Source organism: Monodelphis domestica, chromosome 2 (assembly GCF_027887165.1).
Source record: "Monodelphis domestica isolate mMonDom1 chromosome 2, mMonDom1.pri, whole genome shotgun sequence".
NCBI classification, from domain to species: domain Eukaryota; kingdom Metazoa; phylum Chordata; class Mammalia; order Didelphimorphia; family Didelphidae; genus Monodelphis; species Monodelphis domestica.
This window is the reverse complement of record NC_077228.1, coordinates 171,510,038-171,530,599: the sequence shown is the minus strand read 5'-3', so window position 1 is coordinate 171,530,599 and position 20,562 is coordinate 171,510,038. Positions and strand designations below refer to the sequence as shown.

The 20,562-nt window shown below is 41.7% G+C and overlaps 1 long non-coding RNA gene across 1 annotated transcript; it reads right to left on the bottom strand.

The window, feature by feature from the left end:
- Nucleotides 1-6,989: 6,989 nt before the first annotated feature.
- Nucleotides 6,990-18,911, bottom strand: LOC130457191 (uncharacterized). Its single transcript, XR_008916298.1, has 2 exons — nt 17,701-18,911; nt 6,990-7,225 (listed from the first exon to the last, which is right to left on the bottom strand). It is a non-coding gene; the product is annotated as an uncharacterized LOC130457191 (long non-coding RNA).
- Between the last annotated feature and the right edge of the window lie 1,651 nt (nt 18,912-20,562).

Below are 20,562 nucleotides of genomic sequence, written 5' to 3'. Positions count from 1 at the left end.
ACACAGCATTAAATTTACATTTGACTTTTTTGGTATGTGGTTGTTCTTTCTGTTTACATTGTAGTTACTGTGTATATTATTTACTTGGCTTTTCTTCCTTCACTCTAAATCAGTTCATATAGATCTTTCCAGGCTTCTCTGTATTCATCACATACCTCCTTTCTTCCTCCCTCTCCCTCCCTTCCTTCCTTCCTTCCTTCCTTCCTTCCTTCCTTCCTTCCTTCCTTCCTTCCTTCCTTCCTTCCTTCCTTCCTTCCTTCCCTCCCTTTCCCCTTACATTTCTAACAGTTAAAATTAGGGGGCCAAGCTGTGGCAGGTAGAAATTAGTTTCGCTCTGCAAGGAGTATTATATTTTTAGAGGTTTATTAAAGGTTGAGAATTTGAGAATATACAAGTAAGAGAAGCACATGCTAGGTGGGCCAAGAGGCTCATTTTAACCTCACCTACATCATGAAAGAACCCTCTGCTTGTTAGCGGAAACAGGAAAGACACCAGTAGTCTTTACAGCCAGGTTAAATACCCCATCTCGCTGGGCCCAGGTGAGGTTACAAGGCATTCTGGGAGCCAGAGCAAGAACTTCTGGGGTTTGGAGTCCAGAGTTCAAGTCTCCATTTTTACACCTTCCATCCTTGAATCAGTATTGTGAATTATTAAGTGACTTCCCCAGGGTCACACAGCTAGGATGTATCCATTCTGGGTTCAAATAAGAACAAAAGACGGAGGACCAAACCTTGAGAAGTCTGCACTTCCCTTGAGGAGACAGTGCCACCACACATGAATCAGTCATGAGCAATAAACAGCCAGGCAATATATAATTAGAGACAAAATTGTGAGGTTCAGAATGTTGAGGAGTCCCGAGTCCAAGATCAATGAGGGCTGGAGCACTCAGGGAAGGCTTCATGGCAAGACCTGACCTCAGTCTTGAAGGATGAGTCGGATTAAGGAAATCACAACAGCAAAGCAGGGAGGGCATTTCAGGTGATGGGAACAATATTTGAGAAGGAACAAATCCATCATATTGCCTTCAAGGTCCATAGAAGAGACCAGCCTGACAAGATCAGAGGGTGTGTATGGGGAGTGGTGGAAGGCCCTGGGAAGTCAAGCAGAGGATTTTAGACTTGCTGCAGTAGGAAAATGGGAGTCACTGAATATCGTTGAGTTAGGGAGTGGCAGGATAAAAGTAATGTGTGTTTTTTAAAATAACTTTTTATTGAGAATTTTTTATATCATCATAGTTTCTCCCAGGTCTTTCCCCCACTCCCTCTCTAGAGAGTCATCTCATATAACAAGTAAAAGGTTTTGTTTTTTTTTTCTTTTTTCTTTTTTTCAAGAAAAAGAAAGGGGCAGCTGGGTGGCTCAGTGGATTGAGAGTCAGACCTAGAGATAGGAGGTCCTGGGTTTAAATCTAGCCTCAGATACATCCTAGCTGTGTGATCCTAGAAAAGTCACTTAAGCCCCATTGCCTAGCCCTTCTGTCTTGGAACCAATGATTCTAAGATAGAAGATAAAGGTTTAAAAAAAGGAAAAAGAAGAGGAAATTATCATTGTTTAATATATTGAAAAAGTCTGAAAATAGATACAATCTGTAATATTTGTAGACCTTCCACTTCTGTCAAGGGGTAGGCTGGGAGTATCTTCTCATATCTCTTCTTTTTTTTTAGAGATGGAAAGAAATGTTTTTTTTTTTAATCCTTTTGTTTTAGAATTGATATAAGTATTAGTTCTAAGGCAGAAGAGAGGTAAGGGCTAGACAATGGGGGTTAAGTGACTTGCCCAGGGTCATACAACTAGGAAGTGTCCAAGGCCAGGGAAAGCAATATTTAATAATTATTCTAGGGATTTGTGTAGATAGATCTGAGGGAAGAGGTAAAAGGAAGGAAGGAAGGCCAGTAAGGAGACCAATGTACTAACCTGAATAAGATGTGACAAAGGCCAGTATCCCAGTGGTTACAGGAGAAATGAAGCAGAAGGGATAAATGACAAGATTCATTCATTCATCCAATTATTAAGTGCCTAGAGTGTACAGATCACTATGCTGAGCAATGGAATACACTATAAATTTAAATATGACATGGCTCCTGTTCTCACGAAAGGGTGTAATTACCTCCACATTTCAAAGGAAAAATTCAGGAGGATTTGATATCTTAATCCTGATTAGGTATCGGGAGAGAGGAGAAGAAGGAAGAATTAAAGATGATTTCATTTTTCCAACTCAAATGATTAGGTAATGGTGGTGCCATTGACAGAGACAGAGAAAATATGTCAGGATTGCTGACTCAGGGAGTGAGACAGTATCTTTGGTTTTGGAAATGTTGAGTTCAAGATGATGTTGGGACATCCCTTTGAAAATGTCAGGTGAGCAATGAGAGATATAGGCCTAGATATCCACATAGACATGTTGGCTGAAGCCATGAGAATGGGTAAATTCCTTGAAATGGAGTATACTTTGAAAGGGCGCAAAGTGAAAAGGACAGGGGGTCCAGGATTGAATCCTGGGAAACTCCCAGAGTCATCAACCATTTCCAAAGGCTCAGATGCCACTAAGTTTACCTGCCTGTACCTGGATCATTCTGGGACTTTTCCTGGGATCTCTGAAGATGTTTTACAGAACCTGGATTTTGGGACAAAGAGGTCATGGTGCTGTTGAAGGGACAAGCCCTATTCTACTGAGTTTATCAAGGATATCTTCTGTTGGAGTGTTTCTTTTTTTCCTTCTGTATTTGTTTTTCTTTTTCTTTTTTTTTAATAATATCCCCCCTGACCATATCAACAAGCAAACCAACAAAAATCACATGATTATTTCAATAGATGCAGAAAAAGCCTTTGATAAAATACAACACCTATTCCTATTGAAAACACTAGAAAGCATAGGAATAGAAGGGTCGTTCCTAAAAATAATAAACAGTATATATCTAAAACCATCAGCTAACATCATCTGCAATGGGGATAAACTAGAAGCTTTCCCAATAAGATCAGAAGTGAAACAAGGATGCCCATTATCACCTCTACTATTTGACATTGTACTAGAAACACTAGCAGTAGCAATTAGAGAAGATAAAGGAATTGAAGGCATTAAAATAGGCAATGAGGAGACCAAGTTATCACTCTTTGTGGATGATATGATGGTCTACTTAAAGAATCCCAGAGAATCAACAAAAAAGCTAATCTAAATAATCAACAACTTTAGCAAAGTTGCAGGATACAAAATAAACCCACATAAGTCATCAGCATTCCTATATATCTCCAACACATCTCAGCAGCAAGAATTAGAAAGAGAAATCCCATTCAAAATCACCTTCGATAAAATAAAATACTTAGGAATCTATGTCCCGAGACAAACACAGGAACTATATGAACACAACCACAAAACACTCTCCACACAATTAAAATTAGACCTGAGCAATTGGAAAAACATTAACTGCTCATGGGTAGGATGAGCCAATATAATAAAAATGAACATCCTATCCAAACTGATCTATCGATTTAGTGCCATACCCATTGAACTTCCAAAAAAATTTTTTACTGAATTAGAAAAAAACATAACAAAATTCATTTGGAAGGACAAAGGATCAAGGATATCCAGGGAAATAATGAAAAAAAAATACAAAGGAAGGGGGGCCTTGCAGTCCCAGATCTCAAACTACACTATAAAGCAGTGGTCATCAAAACAATTTGGTACTGGCTAAGAGACAAAAAGGAGGATCAGTGGAATAGGCTTGGGGTAAATGACCTCAGCAAGACAGTCTATGACAAACCCAAAGACCCCAGCTTTTGGGACAAAAATCCACTATTTGACAAAAACTGCTGGGAAAATTGGAAAACAGTGTGGGAGAGACTAGGTCTGGATCAGCATCTCACACCCTACACCAAGATAAACTCAGAATGGGTGAATGACCTGAACATAAAGAAGGAAACTATAAGTAAATTAGGTGAACACAGAATAGTATACATGTCAGACCTTTGTGAAGGGAAAGACTTTAAAACCAAGCAAGACATAGAAAGAGTCACAAAATGTAAAATAATTTTGATTACATCAAATTAAAAAGGTTTTGTACAAACAAAACCAATGTAACCAAAACTAGAAGGGAAGCAACAAATTGGGAAACAATCTTCATAACAAAAACCTCTGACAAAGGTCTAATTACTCAAATTTATAAAGAGCTAAAGCAATTGTACAAAAAATCAAGTCATTCTCCAATTGATAAATGGGCAAGGGACATGAATAGGCAGTTTTCAGCCAAAGTAATCAATACCATTAATAAGCACATGAAAAAGTGTTCTAAATCTCTTATAATCGGAGAGATACAAATCAAAACAACTCTGAGGTATCACCTCACACCCAGCAGACTGGCTAACATGACAGCTATGGAAAGTAATGAATGCTGGAGGGGATGTGGCAAAGTTGGGACATTAATGCATTGCTGGTGGGGTTGTGAATTAATCCAACCATTCTGGAGGGCAATTTGGAACTATGCCCAAAGGGTGCTAAAAGACTGTCTGCCCTTTGATCCAGCCATAGAACTGCTGGGTTTGTACCCCAAAGAGACAATAAGAAAAAGACATGTTCAAGAATATTCATAGCAGCACTCTTTGTGGTGGCAAAAAATTGGAAAACGAGAGGATGCCCTTCCATTGGGGAATGGCTGAACAAACTATGGTATATGTTGGTGATGGAATACTTTTGTGCTCAAAGGAATAATAAAGTGGAGGAATTCCATGTGTGAACTTCAAAACTACTCAACCCTATTCAGACCATTCTTTAGAAGATAGGATTTAGCTATTTCCTGATCAATAACAATAGAGATACTTGGAATAACAGAATCAGGTCTTGGAAACTACAATCTCCACCCTACTCAGGGTAACAAGATTAGGAAGGACTGCAGCAAAATTCAATATTTAATTATTTGAGAATATGGCCTTCACCAGACATGTGCAAAAAGGACAGACCTCTGGGCGGTTAAGCTAGAGCCACCATTGGCACAGGTGAGACACAGGAAGTGAGGTAGAGGACAGCTCAGGAGTTCTGGGGACTTCCTATGTGGAGGGAAGAAGGTGGTGGTTGGAGCCTGGTGCTTGGAGTGGAGGAGCCACAGACTGTTTCTCCATTTTGGTCACAGGAGTGATAGGGACTGATCTTTTTTCTTTGCCTTAGCTATCCAGGGCCTTGAGCCTTTGGCTCAGCCTAAGCAGAGTGGGTATTTGAGCCCTATTTCCTTCTCTTCCTTCCCCCCCCTCCCCCTCTAATACTTTTCTTCCTCCTGTTTGCAATTAAAACACCATAAAAATGTTGACAGCTGACTTGAGTTTTCATTTAGGAATTACATAGCTGAATTCCTTGGCGACCTTAAATTAATATATATCAGTCTTTTAAAGTGATTTCCATATTACACATGGAGACCGGAACAACCTCCAGGAAGTGATGCAGAGCGAAAGGAGCAGAACCAGGAAAACATTGTACACAGAGACTGATACACTGTGGTACAACGGACTTCTCCATTAGTCTCAATGCAATGTCCCTGAACAACCTGCAGGGACCAATGAGAAAAAAACACTACCCACAAGCAGAGGACAAAGGGTGGGAGTAAAAACTCGGAGGAAGGACAACAGCTTGACTACAGAGATGGAGGGGATATGAACAAGGAGAGACTCTGAATGAACACCCTACTATGGAAACCAATAGCATGGAAATGAGGAAGCATGTGATACCCAGAGGAATTGCGCATCGCCAATGGGAGTGGTGGGGGGGAGGGGGAGGGGAAAAAAAGGTGATCTTTGTTTCTAATGAATAAAGTTGGAAAATGAAAAAAAAAATAATATCCCCCCATTAGGTGTAAAAACAATTTTTAATCATTCACTTATTTGCTTATTTTTTTAAAATATATTTTATTTGATCATTTCCAAGCATTATTCGTTAAAGACATAAATCATTTTCTTTTCCTCCCCCCCCCCCCCCCCCCCCATAGCCGACCTGTAAGTCCACTGGGCATTAGATGTTTTCTTGATTTGAACCCATTGCTTTGTTGATAGTATTTGCATTAGAGTGTTCATTTAGAGTCTATCCTCTGTCATGTCCCCTCAACCTCTGTATTCAGGCAGTTGCTTTTCATGGGTGTTTCCACTCCCATAGTTTATCCTTTGCTTATGAATGGTGTTTTTTTCTCCTGGATCCCTGCAAGTTGTTCAGGGACATTACACCGCCACTAATGGAGAAGTCCATTACGTTCGATTATACCACAGTGTATTAGTCTCTGTGTACAATGTTCTCCTGGTTCTGCTCCTCTCGCTCTGCATCACTTCCTGGAGGTTGTTCCAGTCTCCATGGAACTTCTCCACTTTATTATTCCTTTGAGCACAATAGTATTCCATCACCAACATATACCACAGTTTGTTCAGCCATTCCCCAATTGAAGGGCATCCCCTCGTTTTCCAGTTTTTGGCCACCACAAAGAGCGCAGCTATGAATATTTTTGTACAAGTCTTTGTGTCCATTATCTCTTTGGGGTACAGACCCAGCAGTGCTATGGCTGGGTCAAAGGGTAGATATTCTTTTGTCGCCCTTTGGGCATAGTTCCAAATTGCCCTCCAGAATGGTTGGATTTATTTGCTTATTTTTAAAAAACCCTTACCTTCCATCTTAGAATCAAATACTATGTATTGGTTCCAAGGCAGAAGAGCAGTAAGGGCTAGGCAAAGTGATTTGCTCAGGGTCACACAGCTGGGAAGCTTCTGAGGCCAGATTTCAACCCAGACTGACCTCTCATTTCTAGGCCTGGCTCTCTATCCACTGAGCTACCCAGTTGCACCCTTTATCATTCATTAAAATTTTCTTTTTGAATTCCAACTTATCTTCCTTTTCTACCACCTCTCTGACATGACAAGCAATTTGATATGGGTATAACCTATACATGTCCAATTGTCATGTTTTTTAAAATTTATTGATACCACAATTATTTCCTATGACACCCAAACCAGTCCCACTTCAAAGTACATGCCATGAAAACAGTTTATTGACTGTCAACAGAAGGGATGGATTTGTCCTTTAATTTTTTATAATGTCGAACTAACAGTGTTAGTAACCCATGCTGTTGTAACTGGCCACAATGTTATTGCCTCTCCATATTGAGTCCCTTTACATTACTCTGGGCATTGAATATATAGCACTGGGCACTGAATCACATCAGACAAGTCTTCTCATGTTTCTTTGAACTCTTCATAGTTGTCATTCCTACTGGGAAAGATAATATTCCATTATACTTATTTACAACAATTTGTTCAGGCAGTCCCCCCATCATGGGCAAATATTTTGCTTCCATCTTTTTGTAATAACAGATGAAGCTTTCATGAATATTTCTATAAGTATCAATCTTCTATTGTTGCTAATCACTTTCTTGAGAAGTACCAATAATAGACTCTTGAGTTAATTAATTTTTTTAATCAAGGACATCTTAATAGTATGTGTCTAGGAGCAGGTAGGTGGTTCAGTGGATAGAGCACCAGGCCTGGACTCAAGAGGATTTGGGTTCAAATCTGACCTCAGATACTTTCTAGCTGTGTAATCTTGGACAAGTCACTTAACCCATTTACCTACCCCTTGCCCTTCCATCTTAGAGTTGTTACTAGGACAGAAGGCAAGAATTTAAAAAAAAAAAATCTGTCTAGAAGAGTGGAGTGAGCAGGGGGAGGTTCCAGGCATTCACTTTCTTCCTTAAAGCACCTACCTTCCAGAATTGTTGTACGGATCAAATGAGATCATATTTATAAGGATCTTAGCTTTGCACTTGGCAAATAGTAAACTCCATATAACTGCTTGTTTCCTTCCTTCCTTCCTTTCTCTTCTTCCTTCCTTCCTTCTCTCTTCTATCTTCCTTCTTTTCTTTCTTTTCCCTTCATTCCCTTTTTCCTACTTTGTTCCTTTCTTCCTCCTTTGTTTCTTTCTTTCGTTCTTTCTTCCTTCTATCCCTCCCTTCCTTCCTCCCTCCCTCCTTCCTTCCTCTTCCTTCCTTCCTTCTTTCCCTACTCTATCTTCTTTTCTTTCTTCTCCCTTCATTCCTTTCCTCCTTTGTTCGTTCCTTTCTTCCTCCTTTGTTCCTTTGTTTCTTTCGTTTTTTCTTCCTTCCTTCCTTCCCTCCCTCCCTCCCTCCTTCCTTCCTTCCTTCCTCCCTCCCTCCCTCCCTCCCTCCCTCCCTTCCTTCCTTCCTTCCTTCCTTCCTTCCCCTATCTTCCTTCCTTCTTTTCTCTTCTCACTTCGTTCCTTCTTTCCTCCTTCGTTCGTTCGTTCTTTCCTCCTTTGTTCCTTTCTTTCTTTCTTCCCTCCCTCTGTCCCTCCTTCCTTCCTTCCTTCCTTCCTTCCTTCCTTCCTCTATCTTCCTTCCTTCTTTTCTCTTCTCACTTCATTCCTTCTTTCCTCCTTCGTTCGTTCGTTCTTTCCTCCTTTGTTCCTTTCTTTCTTTCTTCCCTCCCTCTGTCCCTCCTTCCTTCCTTCCTTCCTTCCTTCCTTCCTTCCTTCCTTCCTTCCTTCCTTCCTTCCTTCCTTCCTTCCTTCCTTCCTTCCTTCCTTCCTAGTGTTTAGCATAATACCTGGAACATACTAGAGGCTACATATAAATGCTTATTTCCTTTTTTACATTTACTGATAATAGAACAGGACTTGTTCCTTCAGTAGAACCAAGTCCTCTTTCCTAAGCTTCCAGTTTTGTATTGAGCTTCAGAGATTTCTAGAAAGTCCCCCTAATGATCCTGATGCTGTCAAGTAAGCTTTTGTGCCCCACTGGCATCTGGGCCTTAGGGAATGTCTGATAAATCAGGGAGTTTCCCATGATCCAATCCTTGCTGCTCCCCTCCCCCCTGCCCTTTTCATATTTTACACTCTCCTTCAAAGAAGTCATTCATTCTTATGGCTTCAACTATCTTCCCTGTACTGTGCCTGTTTATATTCCTGGGTGATTATGTGTCATTTCTAGTCTTTATTGAGGGCACACAGTTGCATAGCAGTTTAGTAGGTCCTTGGGGGTGAATACCAGATAATGAACTGAGCCCGTCCCTGGCCTAAGGGTGCTCTGGTCCAAAAGGAGAAAAGACAAACACCCATGTAATCATAACAAATACATAATTATAACATCATAGAAGTGCTGTGAGGAGAAAAGGTGATTCAGAGATTAGTTGATGGGAAAATAGGTTGAGTGACTCCAGGAAGTTTTCCTAGAGGAGCTTGCCTTAGCCTTAGATGGGAAGAGAGAAAAGGATGAAGTATAGCTGATAAGCTCAGGAAGGAAGGGCACAAGAATAAGCCTTGTATACTTGAGAAAACCATCAGACTCTTTATGAGGAGTTTTCAAGGTCTTGGAGGGATCTATAAAGGGGAGGGAGCCCTGGCAACTTGGGAAACAGGGTAGGTTTCAGGAAAGAAATACAGGAAAGAAACTAAGTCTGCAGTTAAAATTATTGAGTCACAAGATGGTTAAAGATGAAAAGGACATTGGAAATCACCTACTTTTAGGATCATGGATTTGGAGGCAATATGGTGCAATGAAAAGCATACTTCTTTAGAAGGGAGGTGCAAGGGAGAGAACTCAGAACTTAAAAGAAAATTTAATTTAAAAAAACCTTAAACTCTTCTCTTCTGTCTTGGAATTAATAAAAGTATTGGTTCCCAGGCAGAAGAGCAGTAAGGGCTAGGCAACTGGGTTTAAGTGGCTCACCCAGGGTCAAACAGCAAGGAAGTGTCTGAGGTCACATTTGAACCCAGGACCCGAAGACTTCAAGCCTGGCTTTATAGCCACTGCTGCACCTAGGTAACCCTGACTGGCTTTACTTCTCCAAATGTTAGTTTCATTACCTGTAGCACCCACTTTGCAGGGATAAGTACAAGGCTCAAATGAGATGATATATCCAAAGTGCTTTGCTGACCTTAAAACTCCATAGAAATGTCAGTGCTATTTTAATATACTCTTACATAATTATTATCATCTCATTCTTCTTATCTTTTGGGAAGAAGTTCAGATAGAAATTGTCCTGGAGGAGCAGCTGAGTGGCTCAGTGGATTGAAAGGCAGGCTTAGAGGTGGAGATCCTAGGTTCAGATACAGCCTCAGACCTGTCCTCGTTGTGTGACCCTGGATAAGTCAACCTCCATTGCCTGGCCTTACCACTTTTCTGCCTTGGAACCAATATATAGTATTGATTCTAAGATGGAAGGTAAAAGTTTGCAAAAAAAAAATTGTCCTAGAACAATCACTATACTATTATTCCTTTACATTCAAAATTCTGTAGACAATTGCATTGGAAAGGAAAATAACTGTTTTTGTAAATGAATAAAAGTATTAGGATGTAAGTTCATCCTCTGTAGGCCCATTGAAAGCACTCTTGGTCCAACTGCATAGCAGAGAGGATAGCAGTGAAGATATATACAAATCATGTCTTGATTTCTGTCAGGTCTCTATACTTTGAAATCCTTTGGTTCCATGTAAGTTGGAAAGTATAAGTAAAAGCACTATTCTTAAGTTTTTGTGAATAATGTTCCTTCTTTCTTTTTTTCCAATGAATTCTTTCTTCCCTCCCTTTTTCCTTCCTCTCATCCTCCCATCCACCCATCTTCCCTTCCTTCCTTCCTCCCTCCATCCCTCCATTCCTCTTTCTTTCTTTCCTTCTTTCTTTCTTTGCTTCTTTGTTTCTTTCTTTGTTTCCTTCTTTGTTTCTTTGTTTCTTCCTTCCTTCCTTCCTTCCTTCCTTTCTTTCTTTCCTTTCTCTCTCTCTCTCTCTCTCTCTCTCTCTCTCTCTCTCTCTCTCTCTCTCTCTCTCTCTCTCTCTCTCTCTCTCTTTTCATTTTCCCTCAATATATAGCCACAAATTCTGGCAAAACAAATTCTGACATTAGCTATATCCAAAAATGTATGTCTTTTCCTTTGTTTTCAATTTGTCACTTCTCTGTCAGAAGTCACCCTGTATATGTGCCTTTGGCTCTTAGGAGCAGACACATCGCATTGGCCTGGTTGCCAACTCAATCAGTGGGATCTCCAGAGGCTCTCAACATCACTATAGTTTTGTTGCCACATAGTCTCTGGGACAGGTCATTTATATCCTCATTAGTCTCCTCAGGTCTCTATTACATGCTGAAGCTGGATACTGCCGTTCTCCATCTCTGGCATCGCTCAGAGTATATCAATGCATTGTCAGTCTTTACTTGGAATTTTGCTCCATACATATAGTCTTTGAGCCTTTTCAGTCACAGGCCACTTCACAGCCAAGAACTCCAGCTTGTAGATGGAGTAATGAATCTCACTGTCAGTCAACTCTCTGCTGGTGAATGCAGTCTCTGGTGACCATCACTCACTTGGTACAGAACAGCTCCAAAAATCCTCTGGGCTGGCATCTGTGTAGAGGACAAAAGGCTTGCTTGGATCTGGATCTGGTTCATGAATAAGGCAATGGACTCAGTCTTCGAAGGTTTATATATATTTGTCCACCCACTGATCTTCCAATGACTTTGTAGGTTTCAAAACAATTTTGTATTTCTTGATCTTCCCTTGCTGAGTCTCTTAAATGTGAATAAGGTAGTGACCTTTCAATGTCTGAGGGAGGTCACTCAGTGGCCTAGCAGTGGCAGTAGAATTATTAAGAAATTTGCCATAAAATCACCAAATACTAGAGAAATCTTTCATTTCCAAAGGTTTGGTGGACACAACCAATTCAGAAGGACTTGCCTCTTTCCTGGGCCAGTGTTCAAACCTCTGACTCACATACGCAACAGAAGCTCTGTAAAACAGGCATTTTTCTAATGACAACTTACTTCAAACCGGTTTCTTCCAGCTAATTTAATGCTTTCATCATCTCTCTTCATGTCTTTCCAGTGATTTCTGAAGACTGAATATCATCAAGGTACAGTAACACTTCAGGTAGTTTGTGTCTCTGACTACTTTTATATCACCATTAAGAAATGCTAGGTGCACTTAGATGCTTGGAACATACACTCTAAAAGTAAAATCAAAATCTGGCCTCAGATACTTCCCAGCTGTGTGACTCTGGGCAAGTCACTTAACCCGCATTGCCTAGTCCTTCTGCTCTTCTGCCTTGGAACCAATACATAGTATTGATTCCAAGATGGAAGGTAAGGGTATTAAAAAAGAAAAGTAAAATCAAGCTGGCTAGAAAAAATAGTCTCCTTGTCTATCTCAGCTATAGGAATCTGGCATCATCCACCATGTAAATCCAAGACTGAGTACCATAGGCTACCTAGCAGACAGTCCAGGGTCACCCATAGCATGGCTATAGTTCTTGTTCAAAGTCATATCTGTGATCTACACCCATTCCTTTCTTCCCATTCTTTGATCCCAAGACCATGGATGATGCATAAGGCTATCGGACTCTGAAATGATGCCATTGACCAGCAGTAATTCTTCAAGATGGTTTCTAAGGTCTTCTATCACAGGTAAAAGAATCTTCATAGGGCAGCTAGGTGATGCAGTGGATAGAGCACTGGACTTGGAATCAGGAAGACTCAACTTGATGAGGTCAAATCTGGCCTCAGGCACTTCTAGCTGTGTGACTCTGGGCAAGTCACTTAACCCTGTTGGCTTTAGTTTCCTCATCTGTAAAATGAGTTAGAGAAGAATATGGCAAACTATCCCAATATGCTTGCCTAGAAAACCACAAATGGGGTCACAGAGAGTCAGACACAACAAAAAGAATCTTCCTAGGCTTTTCCCAGAATCATGCTGAGTTGCTAAATTGAATCTTGGGGCTTATGCTTCAGGCACACCCCACATTCCACCATGGAGTAAGTCATCCTTCTTGCTGACCTTCTGTCCCATCTGATTCTTGCATTCTTTTATCTCATTTTTTTTTCCCAGAAATCTTCACCAACCCCTCCCAGAAGTCCTAGTTCCAAAATGTCACTAATTAATGGATTTGTAGTATAGTGTCTACTTGAAGTGTCTCTCATCTCTATAGCAATTCAGGGTTATATTTGTTAGTCAAGGAAGTCATTTCATGCAGAAGAAAACATATGATTTATCACTTGTTTACTTGGGTATATGATTTGGGGTTTGGGTTTTATTAGTCTTACAAAAATGAACAATATGGAAATGGTTTTTGAGTGATAATACATGTAAAACCCAGTGGAATTGTTTGTCAACTATGGGAGAGGGGAGGGAAGAGGCGGGGGAGACAGCATGAATCATGTAATCTTGGAAAACGTGTAGATTTGTTACTGGAATAAAAAAACAATTTAAAGTAATTTTACATGTTAGCTATGTCTTAAAGGATCATCTAGGTGGTATGATGGACAGAGTATAGGGCTGGGAATCAGAAGACCTGAATTTCAATTCTGACTTAGACATTTCCTAGGTATGTAATCCTTGACAAATCACTTAAACTTTCACCCTCAGCTTCCTCATTATTTTCTCCAACTATCCCTCATGCCTGGAATTCTCTCCCTCCTTAATTCTGCCATCTCACTTTCTTCAATTATCAGCTAAAAATCTACTTTCCTAGTCTTCTTTACTGTTAGCAGCTAGGTGACATAGTAGTGTACTGGGGGTCAGGAAGACCTGAATTCAAATACAGTCTTGGATACTTACCTGGATTGTGATTTTGGAAAAATTTCTTAATTGTTGACTGTTTCAGTTTCCCCAACTGTAAAATGGGGATAATAATAGCACCAACCTGACAAGGTTGTTTGTGAGGCTCAAAAGAGATAATATTTGTAAAATTCTTGGCACAATGCCTGGCATATATAGTAAGTACTTCACATATGCTTGCTCCCTTCTTTCCTCTGAAATTATCTCCAATTTATCCTGTAACTATCTTGTTTGTACATAGTTGTTTCCATGTTATCTCCTCTCATTAGAGTTGGGCTCCTTGATGTCAGGGATTATTTTTTGCCTTTTTTTATATCCCTAGGGCTTAATATAGTTCCTGGCACATATTGGGTGCTTAATAAATGCTTGTAAACTTAACTTGCCTCTAAAATGGAGTTAATAATGGTACCTTCCTCACAGGGTTATTGTGATGATCAGATCAGATAACATCATGTAAAATGCCTGACAAACTTTAAAGAGCTATAAAGCAGTGATAATAATTATATATGTCTCAATCTGAACCTCTGATCCATCACCTTCCTGCCACAGGGTAGGAGACATATTTTGTCATTCATCTTCTGCTGTTATGATTGGTCACTGCATTGAGCAGAGTTCTTAAGTCTTTCAAAGTTGTTTCCCTTTACGAGTTACTATAGCAGTTGTTCTCCTGGTTCTGCCCACTCTATTCTGCATCAGTTTGTAGAAGTCTGCTCAAGATTCTCTGAATCTTTCCCTTTTGTCATTCCTTACAATGCACTGATGTTCCACTGACTTTAGTGCCATAAATTATTCAACCATTTCCCAAGTGGTGGTGCTATTCATCATCTCAATTATGTCTGATTCTTTGTGATCCCTTTTGGAATTTTTTTCCTTTTCCTTTCCTTTTTTTATTTTAAATTTTATCTTTGTTTTATTCCAATAACACATTTTCACATAAGTTTTCCAAAGTTACATGATTCATGTTGTCTCCTTCCCTTCTTCCCTCCCTACTCCTGGAGTTGACAAGCAATTCCACTAGATTATATATGTATTATAATTCAAAACATATTTCCATATTATTAATTTTTGTAAGAGAATAATCCTATAAAACCAAAACCCCAAAACACATACTCAAATAAACAAGTGATAAATCATATGTTTTCAACTGTATTCCTACTCCAATAGTTCTTTATCTAGAGGTGAACAGCATTCTTTTTCATAAGTCCCTCAGAACTGTCCTGGATCTTTGTATTGTTGTTAATAGCAAAGTCTATCACATTTGATCATCTCACAATATTTCAGTTATTGTGTATAATGTTCTCCTGGTTCTGCTCATTTCACTATGCATCAGTTCATGTGTATCTTTCATTTGGGATTTTCTTGGCAAAGATATAAGAGTGGTTTGCATTTCCTTGTCTATATCATTTTTGCAGATGAAGAAATTGAGGCAAGCAGGGTTAAGTGATTTTCCCACATAGCTAGGAACTTGTCTTCCTGATTCCAAGTCCAATACCTTATCCACTATGCCATCTAGTTGCCTCTACTTTCATGATCCTATTTAGGGTTTTCTTGGCAAAGGTACTGGGGAGGTTTGCCATTTCCTTCTCTAGTTCATTATACAGATGAGGAAACTGAGACAAAGAGAGTTAAGTGACTTGCCCAGGGTCACACAGCTAGAAAGTGATAGGTCTCACTTCACTTTCAGTTCTTAGTCTTTTGTACAAAGTTTGTTCCATTCCAATCAGTTTCCCAAGACCCCCTTCCCACCCCAATATGCTCCAAGTAAGCCAGACACTTTGGAACTAGGCCACTGATTTGGGGATAGTAAGGATGGATTTCACTTCATAGGTCTGAAGAAAGGAACAATCTTTCTTGAGAGGAAGGGGATTCTGTAAAGGAAAGAAACAGAACTGCGAGAAAGGTGAAATAGGGGGTAAGACCTATTCCTGGAGTGACTCCTGGACCATCTCTTCCCATTCATTTCTCCACTAGGCAGAATGAAATACTTCTCAGGAGGGCCCAGGGACCAGCATTTAAGGTCCTTCTTGAATATCAGTCCCTTCTTAACTGTAAATTAGGGCAAGAGTTATGAACTAGACATCCAAGGATAGGTTTTAGAGGTAGGGGGATTTCAAGGAACTTGTATGGAGAAAAAAAAATACAATTTTATTTCAATATAATTGGTTTCTTTTGAAATCCTATGTTTTTCATTTTGTGCATTTAAAAATATTATTCTGAGTCATCTGGTTCCTGCTTGTACCACTATTTCTCTCTGTCTTCTTATGAGTTAGAGTTGGAAGGAAACCAAGAGAGATCATCTAGGGCAGTGGATAAAGTGTTGGGCCTAGCATCAGGAAGAATGCTCTTCCTAAATTCAAATCTGGCCTCAGACACCTAGTAGCTATGTGATCCTGAGCAAGTCACTTAACCCTGTTTGCCTTGATTTCCTCATCTGTCAAATGACCTGGAGAAGGAAATGGGTAAACCACTCCAGTATCTTTGCCAAGAAAACCCCAAATAGGGTCACAAAGAGTCGGATACAACTGAAAAATGACTAAAAAACAAAAACATTTAGTCTAAATGTTTTATTTTCCAGAGTAGGAAATATATTCAGAAATTAACCCATGTGGCCAAAGTCATGACTGGTAAAGAACAATCTTGAGGGTGCTAGGTGGCTCTGTGGAGAGAGTCAGACCTGGAGATGGGATGACCTAGGGTCAAATCTGACACTTTCTAGCCCTATGATCCTGGATAAATCACTTACTCCCCAATGCCCAGTCTTTATCATTCTTCTGCCTTGGAAGCAATAGTTAGTACTGATTTTAAAAGAGAAGGTAAAGGTTATTATTATTATTATTAATGTAAAACCCATACCTTCAGTCTTAGAATCAATATTATGTATCGTTTCCAAGGCAGTAAAGGATAGGCAATGGGGGTTAAGTGACTTGCCCAGGGTCACACAGCTAGGACTGTATGAGGTCACATTTGAACCCAGGACCTCCTGTCTCTAGGTCTAGCTCTCAAACCACTGAAGCACCCAGCTGATTCCTGTTATTTTTTTTTTTAACCCGCAGCGTTGGAATTTGAACCCAAATCTTCCAGACTCCAAAAACAGCCCTTAGTGTAACAGTAACTGCTGTTAATCCATTAATAATCATTTGCTGAGCAACTACCTGCCCTCAAGGTGCTTACAGGCCGTATTGGGAGAGAAAACTAACAAGAAAACAGGAATTGGGGACTGGGAAGCCACTGAGTAATAGGACCCTGCTCAGGGAGACGGAATTCCCCGCTGCTCCAGAAAGCTCTGGAATCACTGCGTGTGTGCTCGGGGCCTCCCAGGCCAGGCTGTGACTTTCCCAGAGGCGAGGGGCTCCGGCCCCAGTGCGGAGCTGTGCCCAGAGCGGGTCTCAATGCTTGTTTTGGACTGAATGTTTCCCTCTTTGTTTCTGTCTCCGAGTCTCTCTGGGTCTCTGTCTCTCCGAGTCTCTGGCTCTCTCTTGTTTCCCAACATCCTTCCCGAACCCCTGGGGAGCCGGGCTGGGGGTGGGCAGGCAGTGGGAACAGGACGCTCTCCTGTTCTCACCAAGGACAATAAGGGCCGGAAAGGGCTGGAGCCAAGGGCTGGCGCTGAGCCCCCCTGCTCCCTCTCCCCTCTGCAGCCACTATTTCCCCGGTCCTGACCCTTTGGCACTCCCTCCCTTTGCCCTGATGCTTGGCCGGCTGCCCGGCCCCTGACCCACAAGCCCAAGGATCGCCGTGGGCCACCGCGGCACCATGTTCCCTGCTGGTGTTCCAGCCCACATGCGCCGGGTCCCAGGCTTGCGGACAAGGGGCACAATGCCTCTGACCTCATGGGGCAGCCCATCACGTCCTTTAAGCTCCCTTCCCAGCCAGGAGCCCCGGCCAAGTGAAAGGTCCTTCTCACAGCTCCCTCGCGCGCGCCTCCCCACCCCCTCCACTCCCGCCGCCACTCCGGACTATTATTTACTCCTGTTTCCTGTGGCGGCAGTGGGTGTCGGAGCCTCGTGTGAGGGAGGCAGAGAGGAAACATCTGGTTTCCCTCCATACTCCGAGGCGCAGGACACCCCCTCCCGGCCCCTTCTCCTTCCCTTCCCCCTCAGCCACACGGGGTCTCTGCCCCTTCTCACCTTTCCCCGGGCTGGGGAAATGCCCTTGCTGTAATGATAGTGATCGGGCTGCTTGTGAGTACCCCCTTCCAGCCGTAATTGGTGGGTCCGAAGCTGGCACCCTGAAGCCGGGCACACGAAATGCCGGGTGGAGGGTAGATGCTGGCGCCGACCCGCCTTGTAAAGACACACATGCCGGAGCAGGGGATCATTATCCCTGGCCACCAAGCGCCCCCTCTGCCCACGCAGCCAGATGGCAGGTGCCCAGACCTCAGCTGACACCCTTTCACCTGCTCCAGGGCCCTTCTCACCCCAGCCACCTCTGAGATACAAGAGGCGATAGCATCTCACTCGGTCCCGGTGCCAGCTTATCCCTGGGCAGGCGTGACGCCCCGGGGGAAGGATGCCTCCCTGCCTGGCCTAGGAGGAGCCCTGGGTCTCCTCACCACAGACATCGAGCCACTGGAACGTTTAGGGGGCCAGGGAACACACCCAATAGTCTCGACTGGAGAGGAGAGGAACTTAGATCTACTCTTTGGATCACTATAAAATCCATCTCTCAGAATATCCTGGGCAACGCCAGGCAGGAGGTCCCCGGTGGGAAAGGGGGATGGAAGTTTTTCTTCCTCTTAGGATGGGGGGTGTGGAAGAGGGTCTCCACTAAGCCCCTTCCCTTCCTCCTTGCTTCCAAATTGGTGTTCCCAGCCATTTTATTTTCCAACTTCTATTGCTAGTCTTTTGGCTGGGGAGAGGACTGAGGAAGTAAGTGATGGAGCTCCTAGGTTTTAGAAAGGTGTAGGGGGAAAGCTAGTAGCTGCAACGCCCCTCCTGAGGATCTCAGGGATGCCTCCTGGTGGTTGAAGGCTGTTCTAGGGCCAACTTCAATATGAACATGAGTTCTAGGCACCCTCTGTAGGTGATCCTTGGAAACAGCAGGAAACTTCACCCACTGCAATTGTAAAACCACAGGTTTTCAAGATGCCAGGGTATGCTGGAAAAATTTTAACCCGAGGGTTGTTAAATGTATGCTCAACACTCTTTTAAGTTTAAGTTGTATAACTAACATTTTCTCCTTCATTTTTGTAAGTTTAGACAACCTAGACAATAAATCAAGCCCCAAATGGCAATGTTTGCTGATTTCCAGGAGGTAAGGGTTTTAAAAAGCTCACCCTGAAAATTAACAATCAGCTCTTTCCAGCAGATAAGAGCTGGCTGCAGCACATCCCAGGATAGAAGGGATTTTACAGTTTGTCTAGTCTAACTTCTTCAATTTATTAATGAGGAGATTGAAAGACAAAGAGGCTAAGTAACTTGCCTAAGGTCACACAGGTAGTAACTAGCTAATATTAAAGCCCAAATACTCTCACTGCAAATCTAATGATCAAAAACATTATCCCCAAGTGGCACTGTGGATAGAGCACCAGGCCTGGAGATGGGAGGACTTGGGTTCAAATCTGGTCTCAAATACTTCCTAGCTTGTGACCCTAGCCAAGTCACTTAACCCTAGGTACCTAGCTTTTGCTGCTCTTCTGCCTTAGAATAAATTCTAAAACAGAAGGTAAGGATTTTAAAAGAAAAAAAAAGATAGAGCTAATTTTTGGTGTTTTAGTGAATTAGCCAAGTGCAGAGAAAGGGTTCAAATCTGGCTTCAGACACTTCCTACCTGTGTGACCCTAAGCAAGTCATTTAATCCCCATTGCCTAGACCTTACAGCTCCTCTGCCTTGGAACCAATACTCAGTATTGATTCTAAGAAGATAAGAGTTAAAAAACAAATACACCAAAAAATGCAACATTTTTGACTACAAATCGAATGATTAAAAAAACTGTCCCCCAACCCTTCCCCACAGAACGGGCTCTCTTCTGAATTCGAAATAGGATATTTCCTTGGCTATCATCTTCTCCAGGTCCATCTGACTCCATAACCTAAGGAACCTCCTGAATGCACTTGAATGGGGGGAGAGGATAGGGCAGGAGCAGAATGATTCAGAAGCAAGAGATCATTTCTCATGTCAGAGAGTAACCTATTTCTTGGTTGGGAGACAAAGCCCATGGAGACATGGGCAAGCAAGGCAGCTATGGATAGAGAGGACAGAGAGTGGTTTGAATGAAGCAGGGATCCATTCAGTAAAACTTTCTTTTAAAAATAAAAGAAAAACCCTTTCCTTCTGTTTTAGAATTAATCCTATGTATTGGTTTCAAAGCAGAAGAGTCATAAGGTAATAGGGGTTAAGTGACTTGCCTAGGGTCACACAGTTAGAAAGTGTCTGGGGCCAGATTTGAACCCAGGATCTCCTGTCTATGGACCTAGTTCTCAATCCACAGAGCCATCCAGCTGCCCCCTAAAACTTTCAAAAGAGATGCAAAATATTCCACACTCTCTTTACAGTCATTTATAGTCTTCAGTCATAAACTTGTCCAAATCTTAAAGATCACTTAGTTCATCCCCTTTATTTTACTGATGAGAAACAAATCTAGAGAAGTGACTTACCCAAGGTTACATGGTAGCAATGGGCTAAATCAGGAATGGAACTCTGATCTAACTCCATATTCATTTTTCTTTCCTTTATTTGTTCAGTCATATCTGACTTAGTGACATCATTTGGGGTTTTCTTGGTAAAGATACTGGGCTGTTTTGCCATTTCCTTCTCCAGCTCATTTTACAAATGAGGAACAAAGGCTCAAAGGGTTAAGGGACTTGTGCAGGATTCCAGTTAGCAAATGTATGAGGTCACATTTGAACTCAGGTCTTCCTGACTCCAGGCCTGGTGCTATATCCATTGTGTCACCTAGCTGCCCCAAATACATTATTTACTGTCTATCTAAATAACCATAATTTTACCCTTTGGTTTAGTAGGTCTGTATCCCAAAGAGAATAAAAAAG